Here is a 17,618-nt window from a genome sequence, read left to right as displayed (position 1 = left end):
GGCACCGTTGAGTTAGTTCCATTAATTGTCTGGCTGGAAGAAGTCTCCAAAAGTTGCAGAAGCTCTTGTTTTTCCAGCGAAGGATCTTCTGGGCATTTAGTTGCCTACATTAAACAATGTTGTCTAACTGGTTTGCATAATTGCTAGGGCTAAAAGGCTGTTCCTCGACATTAAAAAATACAATTATAAATGTATGAGTTTCCCTCAGTCAGAAGGTACCGATTTTTTTCCCCCATGCCCAAATAACAGCATTTACAAATGTTTTCACGAATCGTGAGAAGCGACTGCTCCGTGCGTTCTAATGCAGGGTGAGGTCAACAGCTCTCTTGAAAGAACAAAACCAACCCAGGGCCACGCGGGCAGGCGGGCCTCATTAAGCACTCCAGAGTGAGGAGAGCCTCTTGGAAAACTGCGCCGGGCTCGACCCCTCCTTTGTACTTCACCAGGTTCCTCCGCACCTCTGCCACTTTCCTCTGGATTTATTATTTTTTTTTATGAATTATTTAAACATGGCCATTTCATATCTACAATTAGTTTTCAAAGAAAAGGCAACCGGAGAAAAGAACCGCAAGTTAAACAGCTTGAGAACGGCTCGGGTTTGGGCAGGACGAGAAAGGCCCATCCCCGTGTCAGAGCCGCCTTCGGCGGTGGCTTCCCACGTCCCTGTCGTTTTAAGTCCCTTAGACTCCGTCTGCATTGCAGCCTGGACCCTGTTTCCGACAGGGAGGACACACGAGTATCAGAGCGTCGCTGTTCTGGGTTACCTGTGTTTCTTCTGTGTGCGCAGATGGGAATTGACGGTCACAATTTCCACAGTTGGGAAAAGAGTAGCCTATGGAGAGTGGACAGTTTTCATCATCGTTAAGAAGTGAACAACGCACCAAAAAATGGAAATGCTAGTACCACTAACCACTTGGAAAAATGCAAGTGCCCACCAGTTGTTGTACCCCGGTTACTCTTCCCCCATTAGCACCCAGAACCCAGTCCCGTCTTGGCAGGAAATGGCCTCCTACAGTCACCATATCCTGGTCCCTCATTTCTCATCACCAAAGCATTCAGCCAGACTAGACAGCAAGAGACCGTCAAAATCATCCCTCGGCCCTCAGGTATGGCTACACTGTGCTGGAACTCATCACCTTGTAATAGAATACAACATAAAGTGTTTTATCTACCAGACTGGAAACTTTTTCTAGGCTAGGAGCTAAAGCCCCGTCCCTTGCTACTCTCAGAGCCTGACATATAACAGATCTCCCAAAATATGAGTACAGGGATGGACTAAAACCCTCGGTGTGCAAAATGTATCTCTCTCAGAAAGTCTTTGGGGGATAAAAAAGAACTGTAAAATTCACTCGCCGATTCTTTCTGCCCATCTGATATTTCACAATACTCCCTCTGGGAATATTCTTTATAGCTAAACAAACAGCAATTTCCACTTCATTGTTAGCAGCCCGGTAGAAGAATTACTTTGAAAATCAAGTTTTCTAAAATGTATGTGGACTCAATAGTGCCAGTCCCATCGAAACACAGGAAAAGTCACGAGTCTCTTATGTGGGTGAAAGGCAAATTGCTAAAATACGTGAATGGGAAGAGGCATATTCAATGTAACGTTAGATCCATTTGAGATTATGAATCGGCATTTATTGTAGAGCTACCGTTCTCCAGGTCCACAAAGATTATTCCTAAAACTCTGACAACGATATTACAAAGTCAGTTTTGTCAACCAACTGACAAATATAGGAGCGGAAGCTCAGGGAGGCTGGACAGCTTTCCCAAGGTCACACAGCACAGGAAGGGAAGGGCAGGGGGCCCAGGGTACTCAGGCTACACCAGATGCCAATAGTCTGATGCTAGACCCGGGCCACTGAAGCCCGTTTCTCTGCTGTGATTGAGGAAACTCTGTATTAAGTCTGGACCTTTCCTCTAATTTAGAGGCTTGAATCCACAAGTGGTCAGTGACCATGAGTACAGTAATGGGAAGGGAGGCACCAGTCCCAAATCAGCCCCCGCCATCTCCTCCGTAATACAGTAGAGCTGATGGCTCTACACCCGTGGCACACTCTGGCAAGGTCACTCAGGCACAAAATTGAGCTGAACAAGACGCCAGGACACTTTGGGTTCTTCGTGAGGAGGCCTCATCAGGACTCTTTCCTCAGCACCTCGGGAATGACCTGTGACCGTGGCAAGGGACCAGAGTGAGTCCTGCCCCCACATCTGCCACCCTGGACCCAGTGTATGAGGCACTGTCACCCCTTCCCAACTTTTTCATTGGGATGACCAATTTTTAGTCAATTAACTCCTCATTAGTAGTTACACGAGAGGATACAGTGGGAAAGCAAGACAAATTCAGTAGGCTCAACTTATTTATTATTATTTTTTTTTAATGTTTACTTTTAGGAGAGAGAGATAGAGTCTGAGCAGGGGAGGGGCAGAGTGAGAGACACAGAACTGGAAGCAGCTCCAGGCTCCGAGCTGTTGGCACAGAGCCCGATGGGGAGCTCAAACCCACTAAGGGTGAGATCATGACCTGAGCCGAAGTCGGATGCTTAACTGACTCAGCCACCCAGGCGCCCCTCCGTAGACCCAATTTAAATTTGCCCTCTTTGCCAGTAAAATGAAATGAAAATGATGTTTCCAAAACTGGACTTAAAACCAATGGCTTATTGGACAATTGTGTGGAATACTTAGTCACTTAACCATTACTCCTGCTTTATGCACTGACAAGCCTATTCAGGTGTAGAATACCTGAAATTTCAAGTAAAATTTCAGAAAGACTAAAGGCTTCTGGTTAGCATATGTGGACTAAAGGGAAAGAAGCAGTCCGCCGACTGCACTGCAGTCAGGTCACTGTGCCCCCTTTCCTGCCACCTTTTCATCTCCCTGGTCTCTGAGCCAGCAGCATGTTGGAGAATGGACTCTTTCCCATGCTCTGGTGTCCACTGATGGCACATGCTTATAATATTTGGACTCTGTTAGATGCGTCTATCTTAAGTCAACATCTTTATGCACAAAAGGTGAAAAAGTAATGAGGGTAAAATATGATAAAGGCTGGACTAGACTGCACCACTCCTTGGCTCGAAGCCCTTCAGCGGCTTCAGGTTTCTCCCAGGGGAAGAGCTGGAGTCCTTACAGGATCTCCCTTCCCTGCCCACACTCCCTCTGTAATCTCAGCCCCTGCTCCTGTCCCCTTCTCACATGTCTCCCGGCTGCTCTGCCCTGTTGTGGTGCCAGAACATGCTAGATAGGCTCCCCTCTTAGGGTTTTCCACTCGCTTTTCCCTTTGCCGGAAGGCGCTTCCGCTCAGTCTCTGAAAGACTCACTGGCTTCCCTCCTTCCAGTTTTTGCTCAGTTTTCTCGCGGAGCTTAGTGAGGCAAGCCTATTTAAACCACAATCCTCACCACCACCCACTTGACGTCTGGGGCCTACGAAACTCCTCTAACTTCCTTTTCACAGAACTTGTCGCTTTCTAAAATGCTGTATGTTTTTCTTATTTCATGATCTGCTGTCAGTCCCCTCCCACATCCTTCTCAAACACTAAACTTCACACTCCTTGTGGACGGGGACTTGGGTCTGTTTGGCTTATCGGTGAATCCCATACTTAGGACAACACTTCATACGTAGCAGGTGTTCAATAAATACTTGTTGAATAAATAAACAGATAAACGCTGTGATTAAAAGTCATTTACTCATTGAATAAATGTTAGTATAAAGACATTATGCTAAATACTTTGAAAATACAAAGCTGGTTAAGACCTATAGCTTATACAGTAGTGATTTCGCCTGCATTAACACCCCATTTGCAGGGGAAGAAGTGACAGTTTCCCAAAAGAGGTGCAGTACGTTGGGATTTTTATAGGTTTTATGCAAGAGCAGGTTCTCCAATATGAAGTGTATGAAGATTAAAAGGGCTAAGATTATGTTGGAGTAGGGACAATTATAAAGACCTCAGGGAGGAGGTAATATTTGAGTTGAGGCTTGAGGGAGGTTGGATTTGTCCGTGCTGAGTTGGAACGGGTAGGACAGGGAGGGAAGATTTTTGCAGGTGGAGGACACAACATTGATGGAAATCATATAAGGACAACTAAGCAAGCTGTTTGTTTTTGCTGAAATATAAGGAATATGAGGAGTCAACTGGTTTCAGATTAGAGAGCACTTTAAATGATAGGGCATTCTGGAGCATAAGAGAGATACAGTTTCAAGCAGAAAAGTCTGGGCTGCCATGGATAGAATGGAGCAGAGAGGGGGATGCTAGCCACAGATGAGAAAACTTTTGCCAACAGTCTGGAAGGACGGCAGTGGGACCCGGGGAAAGGGAGTAGCGGTGGAAATGCAAAGAATAAATGAATAAAAATTATGGGCGTCTATTTAAAAAGGTAACTAACTGGATAGAATATATGGGGGGGGGGTGGGACAAGAAAAGGGAAGAATAGTAGCACAAATGTTCTAATTATTAAAAACCTGCAAGTCAGGGGTGCCTGGGTGGTTCAGTTGGAAGAACATATGATTCTTAATCTCAGGATTGTAAATTCAAGCCCTGTGTTGGGTGTAGAGATTACTTAAAAATAAAAAAATCTAAAAAAAAAAATAAAATTAAAAAACCCAAATCGTTATTTATTTAGTTCATTACAAGATCTATAAATACCCTAAATTTCAAATCAATCCATGCACTTGTTTTTCTACTCCTTAGTCTCTCTTTCCTGAAGTAACTGAAGCTCAAAGAACTGTGGAATGGATTTGACATGAGTCTGAGTGTAATGTCCAGGAGCTGCCATATGAGCAAGAGGTGTGAGGGCCGTAGGCGTCGCCATGTTGACCACAACATAGACAGAGACCACAACATGGACTTACCCCTTAAGGGGGCCCATGTGTTGGAGTCTAAGAGTGAAGGGAAGAAGAGAAAGAGACACCGATGTGTCACTATTATCTGCATTTTACTGCAAGGAAGCTGAGTCTTAGAGTGGTCACGGTGCCTGTATTTGTGTTGCTAGAAAGTAGCAGCTTGAGGGGCGCCTGGGTGGCTCAGTCGGTTAAGTGTCCGACTTCAGCTCAGATCACGATCTCACGGTCCGTGAGTTCGAGCCCTGCATCGGACTCTGGGCTGATGGCTCAGAGCCTGGAGCCTGCTTCTGATTCTGTGTCTCCCTCTCTCTCTGCCCCTCCCCCGTTCATGCTCTGTCTCTCTCTGTCTCAAAAATAAATGAACGTTAAAAAAAATTAAAAAAGAAAGTAGCAGCTTGAAGATTGAAATTCAAATTTTGCCTGTGAAGCTTATGGAAGTATGTATTAGAGAAACCTGTTATTTCCTTAACTACCAAATGAATTTTTCTAAAGAAGTCCCTCTATGCTCCCCCTCCCTGTCCGCTTTTCTTTCTTCAGTGTCCTCTGAGAGCTCCTAACCAAATGCTAGGTACACAGTAGGTGCTTTGGTTGAATGACATATTATTTTCTTCGAGAAAATCTAAGCTACCTTGAGTATTTTCCCCTTGCTGATTCTTACAATGAAAATATACTTCAAAAAATGATAATATGTGAATTTAAACAGTGAAAATTATATTCCATACTAGATAGCTTTCAAACACCATGAAATAAAATACTACAGTGCTTAGCACTAGAGGCTATTAACCTAATTAGTGTACTAAGCATGAAATATAAATGATCATACTATATTGCGAAAAAAATAATTGAAAATAATGGCTAACTACGTTTCAGAATTATACAAATGATACAATTATTTTATCTTATAAATGTTAAGATGACAGGAATATTGTTAAGTAAATGGATTAAAAAGATGAGTTTCGAGGAATCCTATAATTTTAATATTACCTGCTAGAATTGGGCATAAAGCTTTGAGTATAGTTTAAACTGGCTACTTTGGTTAGGGAAAGGCAAAGTTTGCCTTCTATTGCACTGTGGTGTATTTCGAGTACTTTCTCCTTCTAGCTTAATAAGGAGAGCAGGTTTAGGAGTTCCAGGGAGAGGTTAGGAAGCACAAATAAATACAGGGCAGACCAAGTACGACTTACAGTGGTCTTTAATATGGCTCACATTTAAGTGGTAGAAAGCCGAAAGAAAAAAGCCACAGAGACTGCAGAAAGGAGACGCTCTGTTAGAGCAAAAATCATTTTTTTTTTGGTCATGTGTACCTCAAACCAGTACGGCATCTGACTTCAAACAGTCATTCACTGAGGAAAAGTCAATTGACCAGTGAAAGAATTACAAAGGGGGCCTGAGAAACAAGGGCCCTTTGAACATATAAATCTAAGCATGATCTTTCAGTGGTTTTCCACCACCAAGATGTGGCACTCAAATGCTCTAGCGGGACAAACGTGATGTGCTCCAGCCCCTGCCTGGGGGGCAGTCACACCCCTCACCACTGAGCTGACGTCCCATAATAACGGGTCCTGGAAAGACCCCTCTACAACTGCACCCCTGCTCCCCCTCAATGTCTTCAATCTCCCTCTGACTGGGGCCCGCAACTCGGGCCTCCTCCTTGAAATTGTCCATGGTACCATTTTCTCCCCTTGTGTTTCCACTGTGGTGGCACTTTGAAATATAGTCCACTGGAATTCTCTCTGTGTGCCATAGACTGGAAGCTGAGTCTGGCTCCTCTCTGAATAGCCAGCAGTTTACAGGGTCAGGCTGTGCCATAAAAGTCCTTTGAATGAAAGAAGGAACAGAGTGTTGGCAAGAAGAGAAGAGAAAGTATGGGGCTCAAATAGGCCAGGAAGCTGATTTGCAGCTGGTTGTGCAAAGAGGGTCCTCTGAAAAGATCTGCTTTCCAAATTCCACCTTCAGTGCCTGAAGTTGAGTGTACCTGAGACTAAAACAACTTGCTTTTTGGTTAGAAAAGTTAGAGTTACTTGTTATTTGGTACTGCATGAGCTGGAAGAAATGGCATTTTTGTCCATATTTTGTTGGTTTTTTAAAAGTTGTTTGTTTTAAATGTCAGACTTGCAGAAAGACTGAAGGGAAAATGCAAAGACTTCTCATATAGAAATTGTCTAGATATTAGCATTTGCCATCTTTTTAACGGAGTCATTTAAGAGAAATTGCAGAGATGCATTTCCTAAAAGCAAGAAGTTGTCTTAGGTAGCTACGCTACAATCCACGAGATCAGGAGACAGACTAACCCCAAGACAGTGCTATTAGCTAAGCTATAGAATATTTTGCCAATTGACTCCACGCCTTTTGTAAGAGAGAGAATCCAAAGCCACATGCTTTGTTCAAGCCATCCTGTCTCCGGTTTTCTTTAACCTGGAACAGCATTTGAGTCTTTCTTTGTATTTCGTAGCCCTGACGTTTTGTGAGTGAAGCCAATTATCATAGAGAATGTCCCTCATTTAGGGTTGCCTTGAGGTTTCGTCCTGAATTTAGTTTTGGATTTTGAGCTTTTGTGGCAATGTCATGGAAGGGGTGCTAAATTCTTCTCAGTGCTTCATACCGGGAAGCACAGACGAGATCTGCTGGTGGTGTTAACTTTGATCACTTGGCCAAGGGGAGATTTACCACGTTCCTCCACTTTCAAGTTCCTATTTCATCCTTTCTAATGAATTCTGTAGAGAGATACTGTGATACCATATAACAATCCTCTTCATACTTTCACCCACCACTTGCAGCATCGCGTATGACACTTCCCCGAATCAGTTACTCTGCTGCCAAAGGGCGAGCTTCTAAGTTCATGACTTCCAGGGGGCTCTGACTGCATCATCTGTTCAATCTCACACTTTCACCTCACTGTTCTTTTGGTTGGGGTACCCTCTAAAACACCCATCTCAGAAGACTTTAACCTTCATAATCAAACTTTAAATAGAGCAAATCCCAGTATTAATTTAGGACCATGAGTTACCACCACAACAGCGAAATCTCGTTTTGAAAAATTAAACCTGCATTTTCTTTTTTTCTAACCACTCCTTTCTTGATCATTTTATTTGTAGATTCAGAAGTGGTTCAATTTGCAAAACTATTACAGTTTCTGTCAACATAGGTAACGTGAAATAGAAAGTTGAAGAAGCCATCCGGATCATTAGAAACTTTACTTCTTTCTGTTGGTAAAAGTATTACCACCTCTCTGTTTTATTCTCGGGGCTCAGTGTGTGTGTGTGTGTGTGTGTGTGTGTGTGTGCAGAGTGGTGAGCAGGAGATGGGAGAGGATGAGAGGTGGTGTGACGTAGGCTTGCCTGCCCAAGGAATCTTAGAAGTCTACATTGATAAAATGTAAGGAACAATTATTCAACTAGGCTTATTTTGTCTATATAAATATATTTGCCTCTATAGAAGCTTTCACAAAGTTCCTAGCATTTAAGCATTTAACCTCAAGCATTTAAGGTTTTAGGCCTAATTTAAAAAAATTTTTTTTTTCTTCAACATTTTTATTTATTTTTGGGACAGAGAGAGACAGAGCATGAACGGGGGAGGGGCAGAGAGAGAGGGAGACACAGAATCCGAAACAGGCTCTAGGCTCTGAGCCATCAGCCCAGAGCCTGACACGGGGCTCGAACTCACGGACCGCGAGATCGTGACCTGGCTGAAGTCGGACCCTTAACCAACTGCACCACCCAGGCGCCCCAAGGTTTTAGGCCTAATTTTGATGAAGACATATAGACTCCTTAATTAAAGCACGTGGGAAAAACACCACCCTTCCTTTGTGACTATCTTTTCCAACAGCGGAGCTTCATATGCGGCTATGGCAGATCCACGCATAAAATGGGTGGTCACGTGTCCTCCCAAAGCCCTCTTGTCAGGATGCCCTGGCGCGGTGGCAAAGGTGTATCATTGCTGAGCTCACCTCTCCAGCCAAGACTCCCAAGGCCATGACACCATAAACGATCCAACTGAAACGAAGAAGGAATTTCAGCAGGACGTAATTCCCCAAATCACCATTTGGCCACAACTGTGTGTCAGCAGTTGTCCGGAAATTAGCGCCCCTGTTTACTTGTTGTTTCGCAGCTTTGCAGGCACCGCGGCACAGCCCTCATCTGCTTTCCCGGACCAGCGGAGGCCTTGCCGCGTTTCCTGGGGCTCCATTTCTGCGACGCTAAGAAGTTCCCAAAGTGGCAACCAGGGAAAAGACAGGAAAAGACGGGCAACCGAAGCCTCCTGCTCGCGCTTGCCGTTAGTGCCTGTGCTCTGTCTGGCCTATCATACACCATTACAGTTGATCAGGCTTAAAAGGCAAACTCAGATTTTCAAGCAGAGCAGTCACTGGAGTACATTTATGGATCGTGTTCTCATTCCAATACGGTTCCCAGGGGACGGAGTGCACAGCACAAGTAACGTATCTGCAGCCTCCCTTCAATATAAGTTTTGCATAAAACAGAAATGCTAGGTCTGTAAACAATATGAGTGCCTGCCATGCACATGGCAACCAGAAGGTGGCGCGGTCTCAACATTGACCAAGGGTCTCGGCTCCACCGTTGAATCCAAGCAAATTTATTTGTGATGAGTGCTTCTTGCACCGTGCACGGCCATTTACGCATTTGTGTCTGTCCGCACTACATACACACAAACCCCTTCCCATGCCTAGAGACAGAACTCTTTGCTGGTTTCCATTGTCTTTGTATCCCTTCCCCTTTTAAATTGATACTGCTTTGCTTTATGCATTAGAAGACTTGAATGTTGCTCTTTCCTTATCTTCCTATTCGAAGCATTTTGTTAATGAAATCTAAATGGAGCCTCGTGCTTACATAGTCTTTGTAACAATTTCATCGTATGAGGAAGATCTTAATTGCAAATTCATTCATTAAGAGTTTAGTTCAACCGGTAAGTAATTCTTTGGTCAAAATTAGCAAAATGAGGAACGCACATGGAGTGATGTGCAGGCGAACGTTTAAAACGGGCATTCTAAATTTCAGATGTGTTAAATATTGCATTTATATCTCAGATTCCATTATACGGAAAGAACACGGCCAAGAGCTTCACTAGTGTTTCTCTTTCAGTAAGAGAAAAGAGACATGCCTTTGTGTTTTATGAAGTGGATTTCATTAAAAGGCATCAGAGGCTCTAATAGTAAAAACAAACAATATCTAAACAAGTTGTCAGCATTTCACAGCAACTTGTGAACACTGGTAAATGGGCACAATTTTGATACTAAAAAAGTTCCCTTCTCAAGGCCACTAAGTTGAACTCTCAGAGGACAGTCACCCTTCATTTGTGAATGAAACAAATGTACATGTCCTTGATGTACATTCTCGTGTTTACGGTTTCTTTCTTAGTCCCTTAGGTGGGAGGTCCATATTGAAAATGACCTCCTGTTTTCTGATATTCTTCTGTAAGCTCTCTTTTCTTACTACTCCTCTGTGCTGCCACTCCCTCCTCCTCCCCACAGATGGGAATTTCTCTCCAAGCTCTTCCTTTAACTTGGCCTTCGAGGCATTGCCTCCTTCTGCCCCCACCATCTGGCAGCCTCCCTGCCCCTACTCCCCTATGCAATTTCTCCCTTCTTCTTCCCAATATGCTTGTCAGGATGCTTATTGGAAGGTGTGGCTCTTTCTGGGAAGCTTACTTCGCTCTTACATAATAGGTAGCATCTAAAATTAATTGAGCCAAACTGCCATTCAGTCTTGTGGAGTCCAAATAGCAACACAGGGAAAATAATATATATATATATTATATATATTATTCCCATCTGACCGTCCAACCAAGCACTCCCTCAAAAAAGAAATCACCAGTCGGCCAGATTCTAGATATTTCTCTCCTCAAAATATGTGAGGCCCAGTGGGTGAAATCCATAACCATGGCAGTTCTCTCATCTTGGGACATTTTAAAAAACCTATTTAATACGTACAAACAGGCCATACCTCAGAGAGCCCAAAAGTTTTATATTATGTGTCCTAATCTCAACCTGTCATGCCTTAAAATCAATAATGGCATTTTCATGGGGAGCCTGGGTGGCTGCGTCAGTTGAGCATCTGACTTTGGCTCAGGTCATGATCTCACCATTCCTGAGTTCAAGCCCGGTACCTGGCTCTCTGCTATCGGTGTGAGCCCCCTTCAGATCCTCTGTCTCCTGTCCTCTTCTCTCTCTGCACCTCCCCTGCTCGTGCTGTCTCTCTCAAACATAAACACACATTTAAAAATAATAATAATGACGGAGAGGCGCCTGGGTGGTTCGGTTGGTTGAGTGCCAACTTGGGCTCAGGTTCTGATCTCACGGTTCATGAGTTCCAGCCCTGCGTCAGTCTCTGCGCTGACAGCTCAGAGCCTGGAGCCTGCTTTGGGCCTTGTGTATCCCTCTCTCTCTCTGCCCCTCCCCTGCTCATGCTATCTCTCTCTCTCTCTCTCAAAAATAAAATGAAAAACTTAAAAACTTAAAAAACGAAAAAACTTTAAAATTAAAAAAAAATAATGGCATTTTCTGCTTCCTCTTGGTTCCACTTCTACTCATGCCATAAAGAAGAGAAATGAAAGGTTAACCTCATACTGGCTCTATGACATTTTGAGTCTCCCTTCAAATCCTGGAATATCCCCGCGTATGCCCATTCTGGCACAGATCAGAGAATGGCAGGCTCGGGGGATGCCATATGGCCACAAGCCTGCATGTTACACTGGGCCATGCTGGGCCTCAGGTACCCCCAGCCAGGCTTAGATCTGGTCTTGGTCTCAAGGGCCAAAACTGAATTGTAAGAAGCCCTCTGGGGATGAAAGTCCAGTCCATGGAGGGCTGTGAATAGATACATCAACCTGGAAATGTTTCAAGAATCTACATTAATTGAACTGCGTTGTCATCCTGTCAGATCAATCACAAATTAAAGCCCTTTTCTGCTCTAGGATAAGCAGTGAAGTGAATGCTGTTTTCTTCTGTAGGGGCAAGGTGGAGACAATTCCCCACTCCTCCCTGGCATGGCCTGGGGCTCTTTAGGATACTGGAAGTTTTCTTCCACAAACTTGCAAAACCCCGTAGATACATCGCCCATCATGGATGAAAGATAAAGCTTCAGGGTTCTTTTCCTGGCATTCAGTAGGTGCTCAATAATTTCAAAGTAAACGTATTCTCAGGTTCTTGTAGTTAAATGTGGGGGTGGAATTTCATCCTGAAGTTTCCCTTCCGCTGCCTCTTTTCCCTCCCCCGTATCTTAGAGGTTCTGGCTTTCTACTTATCTCCAGCGTATACCTCTGAAGTCACTCCTACCTTCCTTCGGGGATTGGGGTGGGGTATGAGACCCTGGCTCACAACACAGGTCGACTGAGGTCTCATACTGTTTCCTTAACGAAGCATAACAATTCAAATCAACTAAATTTAGACTTCAGAACAGCATAATACTACCAATTATATAGGAGTAAAAGGAGGAAGCAGAGCAGGTACAGGAAGAGTTCGGAATGGAATGGGAAATAGAAAAAATGTAAGGATAAGAAAGCAGGAAAGAGGGGGAGAGAGTGAACGGTGATCATCGTACTGGAGAAAAACCTGGCTAGTGGTTTTGTAAACTTTTAAACGCTTAAAATTTTTTTCGGATGCCTTATTTTTCTCCCAGTTTTATTGGCATATAATTGACATATCACATTGTAATACTTGTAGTGTGCAACATAACGATCTGGTATATGTATATATTGTGAAACATCACCAGGATAAATTTAGTTAATGTCCATTACCACCAGTGATTTTGTTTAAAGGACTGCTTTCCAGCCTGTGCTTGAGTCCCCTCACTTGTAAACGTGCACCTTCTTCTGAAAACCACTGTGCAGATTATATGGGTTGACAGGTGAAAATACCCCGATTGGCCAGTGGCATATGGTAAAGCCCTCACAAAGGCTAGCTGTTATTTTTTTCCCTTATGGGCAAATCAAGATGATAAAGATGTCATATCTTTACAAATTAACTTTTTAAATAACAAATTAATTTTTAGACTTAACAAAATTACAACAAAGACTCCAGTGGGATGTGGGGTACGGAGAAATTAATAAAATTATTGAGTTAATATGAAAGAATAGAAAACTAATTAAGAACATTTCCCAAAAAAATGATTCAGAGAGCTTTTTGACTTGTTATAAAGCAAGACTAATAAAGCAGCAGCAGTAGAGAAGAATTATAGAAAAATCAGCAAAGTGCATGTGCAGTCTTGTATAGCTTCTTTCACAATAAGGAAGCATCACATACCAAATGCTGTTTAAAAATAACTACTTGGGAGCACGCCTGAGTGGCTCAGTTGGTTAAGCCTCTGACTCTTAATTTTGGCTCAGGTTACAATCTCATGGTGTGCGAGTTCGAGCCCCACGTCGGGGTCTGTGCCAACAGCTCAGAGCCTGGACCTGCTTCGGATTCTGTGTCTCCCTCTCTCTCTGCCCCTCCCCTGCTCACAATCTGTCTCTCTCTCTCTCAAAAATAAATAAACATTCAAAAAATAAAAATAAATAAGAATAACTATTTGGAAGGATCTTGGTGGCCTTTTTTGGTCACTTACTCTACACCAAGCATTGTGTTTGCTCTCACACTGGCCTTTGGCAGCTGGTCATTTTAGTTACTATCCAGTGGGCACCATGACCCATAATAAGTATGAAGCAGATTGGTCAAATTAAACTTAAAACCTAAAACCAAAAGGCTAAAAAACACATGTGACTATTTAATTGATCTCAGGAATGTAAAGGGCTTTTTAAAAATTACTTTCTTGGGGGGGCGCCTGGGTGGTTCAGTGGTTGAACGACCGACTTCGGCTCAGGTCATGATCTTGCGGTCCGTCATGATCTCGTGGTCTGTGGGTTCAAGCCCTGGATCAGGCTCTGTGCTGACAGCTCAGAGCCTGGAGCCTGCTTCAGATTCTGTGTCTCCCTCACTCTCTTCTCCCACCCTCCCCCCACCGCCGCTCATGCTCTCTCTCAAAAATAAATAAACGTTAAAAAAATAAAATAAAATTACTTCCTTGTTTTCCCAAGGTTTATTGAGATCTTGACATATACCATATGTAAGTTTAAGGAGTACATGGTGATTATTTGATAACCATAGATATTGAGGAACGATCACCACAATAACACCTCTGTCCTCTCATGTAATTACCATTTTGTAAAGAACTTTTAAGTATAAAAGGAAGGAAAAGGAAAGTTGATGGGACATGCTAAGTTTAAAAAATTAACTTACGTACGCAAAATTGTCCTAAAAAGTAAAAAGGCCATTGGCACATCGGGAGAAATATTTGCAGTAAGTATAACAGAGCACAGGACTATTATCATAAATGTATAAGAAGTTGTTGGGATCAGAAAAATTCTCAATGAGCCAACAGAAAAGTGGGCAATGAACATTAACAATTAAGACACAAAATAATTAATACGGTGGGCAATAAGTATTTGGAAATATTCATACTCAGCAAAATCAAATACAAATTGAAACACTTTTACAACTATCTGGTTATTAAATTTTTTAAAATTTCATAATGCTGGTAAGATAGCCATGTGTCTGATAGCGAGCAAGACTGTAAAAAGATGGACTTTCTAAAAGCAATTTAGCAATCTATTTCATAAGATTTTTTTTATCATTCTTAATTTTTAAGCCACAAATTCCACTTTGGGAAATCTCCTCCAAGAAACTAGCTAAATATAGGGTGAAATTTTTTTATAAAGTGAAAAATAAACCAGATACAATGTTGATGTGTATAGGGGAAAGGATGAGTAAGTTTTATACATCTCTTGATGGAATACTACGTTTCCACTAAAAATAATGTTTTCAGATAATTTTGGAGAAAATATTATAAGATAGAGTTAAGTGACTACAGCAGGACTTCAAATTATACTTGCAACACATTTCCATTAGGAAGCACATTGTCACAGCTTTGAAAAGAGAGAAGATTGGATCGTTTTGTCTTTCATATGCTTTGCTTTATTTTCTAGAAAGCCTACCAAAAGTCGTGTCTTACTTTCATAGTCTAAAAAGGTATTAATTTTTCGTGGTCCTACTTTTTCTACTTTGTGTAACTCCATATGCTTTACGATATAAAAGATGGGTAGAGACAGAAAAAAAAAAAAAAGACAAGATTAAAATATGAGGCTGATCAAGACATTACTTGAGAGCACTAGCATGAGAAGAACAGAAATGCATTTAGTTATGAAGTGTGGCAGGGAGGAGAGAAGAGCCAGAAAAGGAATTTAAAAAGACAGATAGACACTGAATGCTTCGACAGGAGTGAGGACCCGGGGTCAAACCCCAAAATTCACCGAGGCCCTAGGCTTCAGAAAGCATCTGGATTAAAAAGTGACTGGGTTACCATTTTGCCTTCTCATTATGTAAATCCTCCCATCTTAAAACTGGAGGCTGAACTCTGAGTAGGTTTTCCAGAGCAGCAGAACAGAGAGCATGCTCTAGTTTGAAGCGGTCATTACCAAAGCAGTATCACCCCGAGGGTGACAGGGAGCAAGTCCAGGGCTTCCCGGGCCAGGGGTTCCCACCTGTGTCAGCATTAATTCCTCATCTCTGGCTTGACAATCAGGAGAGTGCTCAGTCCTGAAACCACTGACCTAAAAAGTGTCCCTGTGGAGCCTGTCATTCCGGTGCTATTCTGATGGCTTCTGGGCTGCTTATGACATTCTTGGCAAGCTGTGGTCACCTGGAGACCAGAGCTGTGGTCCCAAGGAGGGTGGGAGGTCCTCCAAGGTCCTCCCTTGGAGGGTCCCTCCAAGGAGGGTAGCAGCCCCTCAGCTACAGTGGTTGCTCCTACGTTGGAACCTGAACTCGCCATTGCCCAATCTCCTAATTGTTGTTGTTGTTGTTTTTTAATTTTTTTTCAACGTTTATTTATTTTTGGGACAGAGAGAGACAGAGCATGAACGGGGGAGGGGCAGAGAGAGAGGGAGACACAGAATCGGAAACAGGCTCCAGGCTCTGAGCCATCAGTCCAGAGCCTGATGCGGGGCTCGAACTCACGGACCGCGAGATCGTGACCTGGCTGAAGTCGGACGCTTAACCGACTGCGCCACCCAGGCGCCCCTGTTGTTGTTGTTTTTAAAGACTGAGCTAGAAATGTAGATTTTTTAAATGATACATTTCTCTATTCTTAAGATCAGCAATAAATTAAAAATATTTAAGACTTGTGCTGGGCAACTCTTTGTGAGCCAAACAGAACATGCTTGTGGGTCTCGTCCAACCCAAAAGCTACAACTTGAGCCTTCCATCCTATAGCATCAGGTGTGACCAAATGGTCTCTATCCTAAAAATAAGGTGTCAGGCTTGGTGAGGGACCAGAGGTGTACAGGTGAATAAAACAAGTTGTCTGCCTCTCGGGAGGTTCATGTGTGGTGCAGGAGACAGAGAGGGTAAGTGCAAATACAACGATGTGGTGTTACAGAGAACAGAGGGAAATGCTGCTTTATACAAGAGGTAGCTTTGCCTGAAGGAAATCAAGGAAGGCTTCATGGAGAAGGTGGCACTAGATTTGGGTGTGTTCTGGGATTCCCAAACAGGAAGCGCTGTAGAGTTTGGTTTGCTTTCCGAGGGCAAGAGTTTATTTGGACTGAACCGCAAAGTCAAGCCTTTTCTGATCCATGATCGTTTTCTTAAGAGTGAAAACCAGCTCCATCCTGAAAAAAATGGAAGCAAGACCGAGGAAACAGCAAATAAAGAACAGAAATGGGCAATGTTTGGAGGACTGAAATAAAAATGAAAGAGCGTTTAAAAAAGTATGGAAGGATGAGAAGCTGTGGGAAACAGAATGTCTACATCAGAAGAAATTCAGTAAAATGAGAAGTGAGTTCATAATGGCTTTAAGAAATGCCTTAAAATTCTGGGATTGTTTCAGGGCCCCTGGGTGGCTCAGTTAAGGAACCAAGTCTTGATTTCGGCTCAGGTCATGATCTCGCTGTTGGAGGGCTCGAGCCCCACGTCGGGCTCTGTGCTGACAGTGCAGGGCCTGCTTGGGATTCTCTCTCTCACTCTCTCTCGCTCTGCCCCTCCCCTGCTCTTGTTCTCTTGCTCTCTCAAAATAAATAAATAAACTTAAAAAAAAAAAAAAAACAACTCTGGGATTATCTGAACATTTGGTCCCCTGCAGAGGAAAGGTGGACAATATGAGAAATGAATAGTTTCTCAGGCTAGGCTATGTGCATCTAGCAAGGAGGCACTGGTGATTGAAAATATTAATACCTACAGAGTTTTCTCTTAGGATGTAGACTATTCATAACTAATGCTGCACTGCAAACTCTAAATGCTTAATAAGTGTGGTTATAATGCTATCCTGTTTCCCATGTTGAGCTATTTTGGGGACAAACTTTTCACATAATGTCCTAATTAAGTAATCCCAATCAAATATTTGTGGCATTAATTCTTTGGTCACAGCAGTGCTCCGGGAGGCGTATTATCCCTGACTGGATCTGCCTGTGTGCTGCACACCCAGTAGAGAGAAAAGAAGACTTTTAAGAAAAGAAGTGGTTACTCCATTCTTACATACAATTAGCTCATAATTATCCTTCAAAGCAAATACGATTACCCTTTTCATTCTACACATAATTCTTAGGTTGAATATTGCCAAGTTGGGACTTGTGTTCCATTTCAAGGTTTCCCTTGATGCTAATTTTAACCTGAATTCATCTGGATAAAAACATCTATGAGACAAGAAAGGGACAGCAGCATGATTTTCCCTGAACGCCACTCCTCCAGAAGAGAAAAATGCTTGTACCCAAGGATACCATGTTGGTCAGGATAGGC

This window comes from Leopardus geoffroyi, chromosome A1 (genome assembly GCF_018350155.1).
Source record: "Leopardus geoffroyi isolate Oge1 chromosome A1, O.geoffroyi_Oge1_pat1.0, whole genome shotgun sequence".
NCBI lineage: Eukaryota > Metazoa > Chordata > Mammalia > Carnivora > Felidae > Leopardus > Leopardus geoffroyi.
This window is presented reverse-complemented; position numbering follows the sequence as displayed.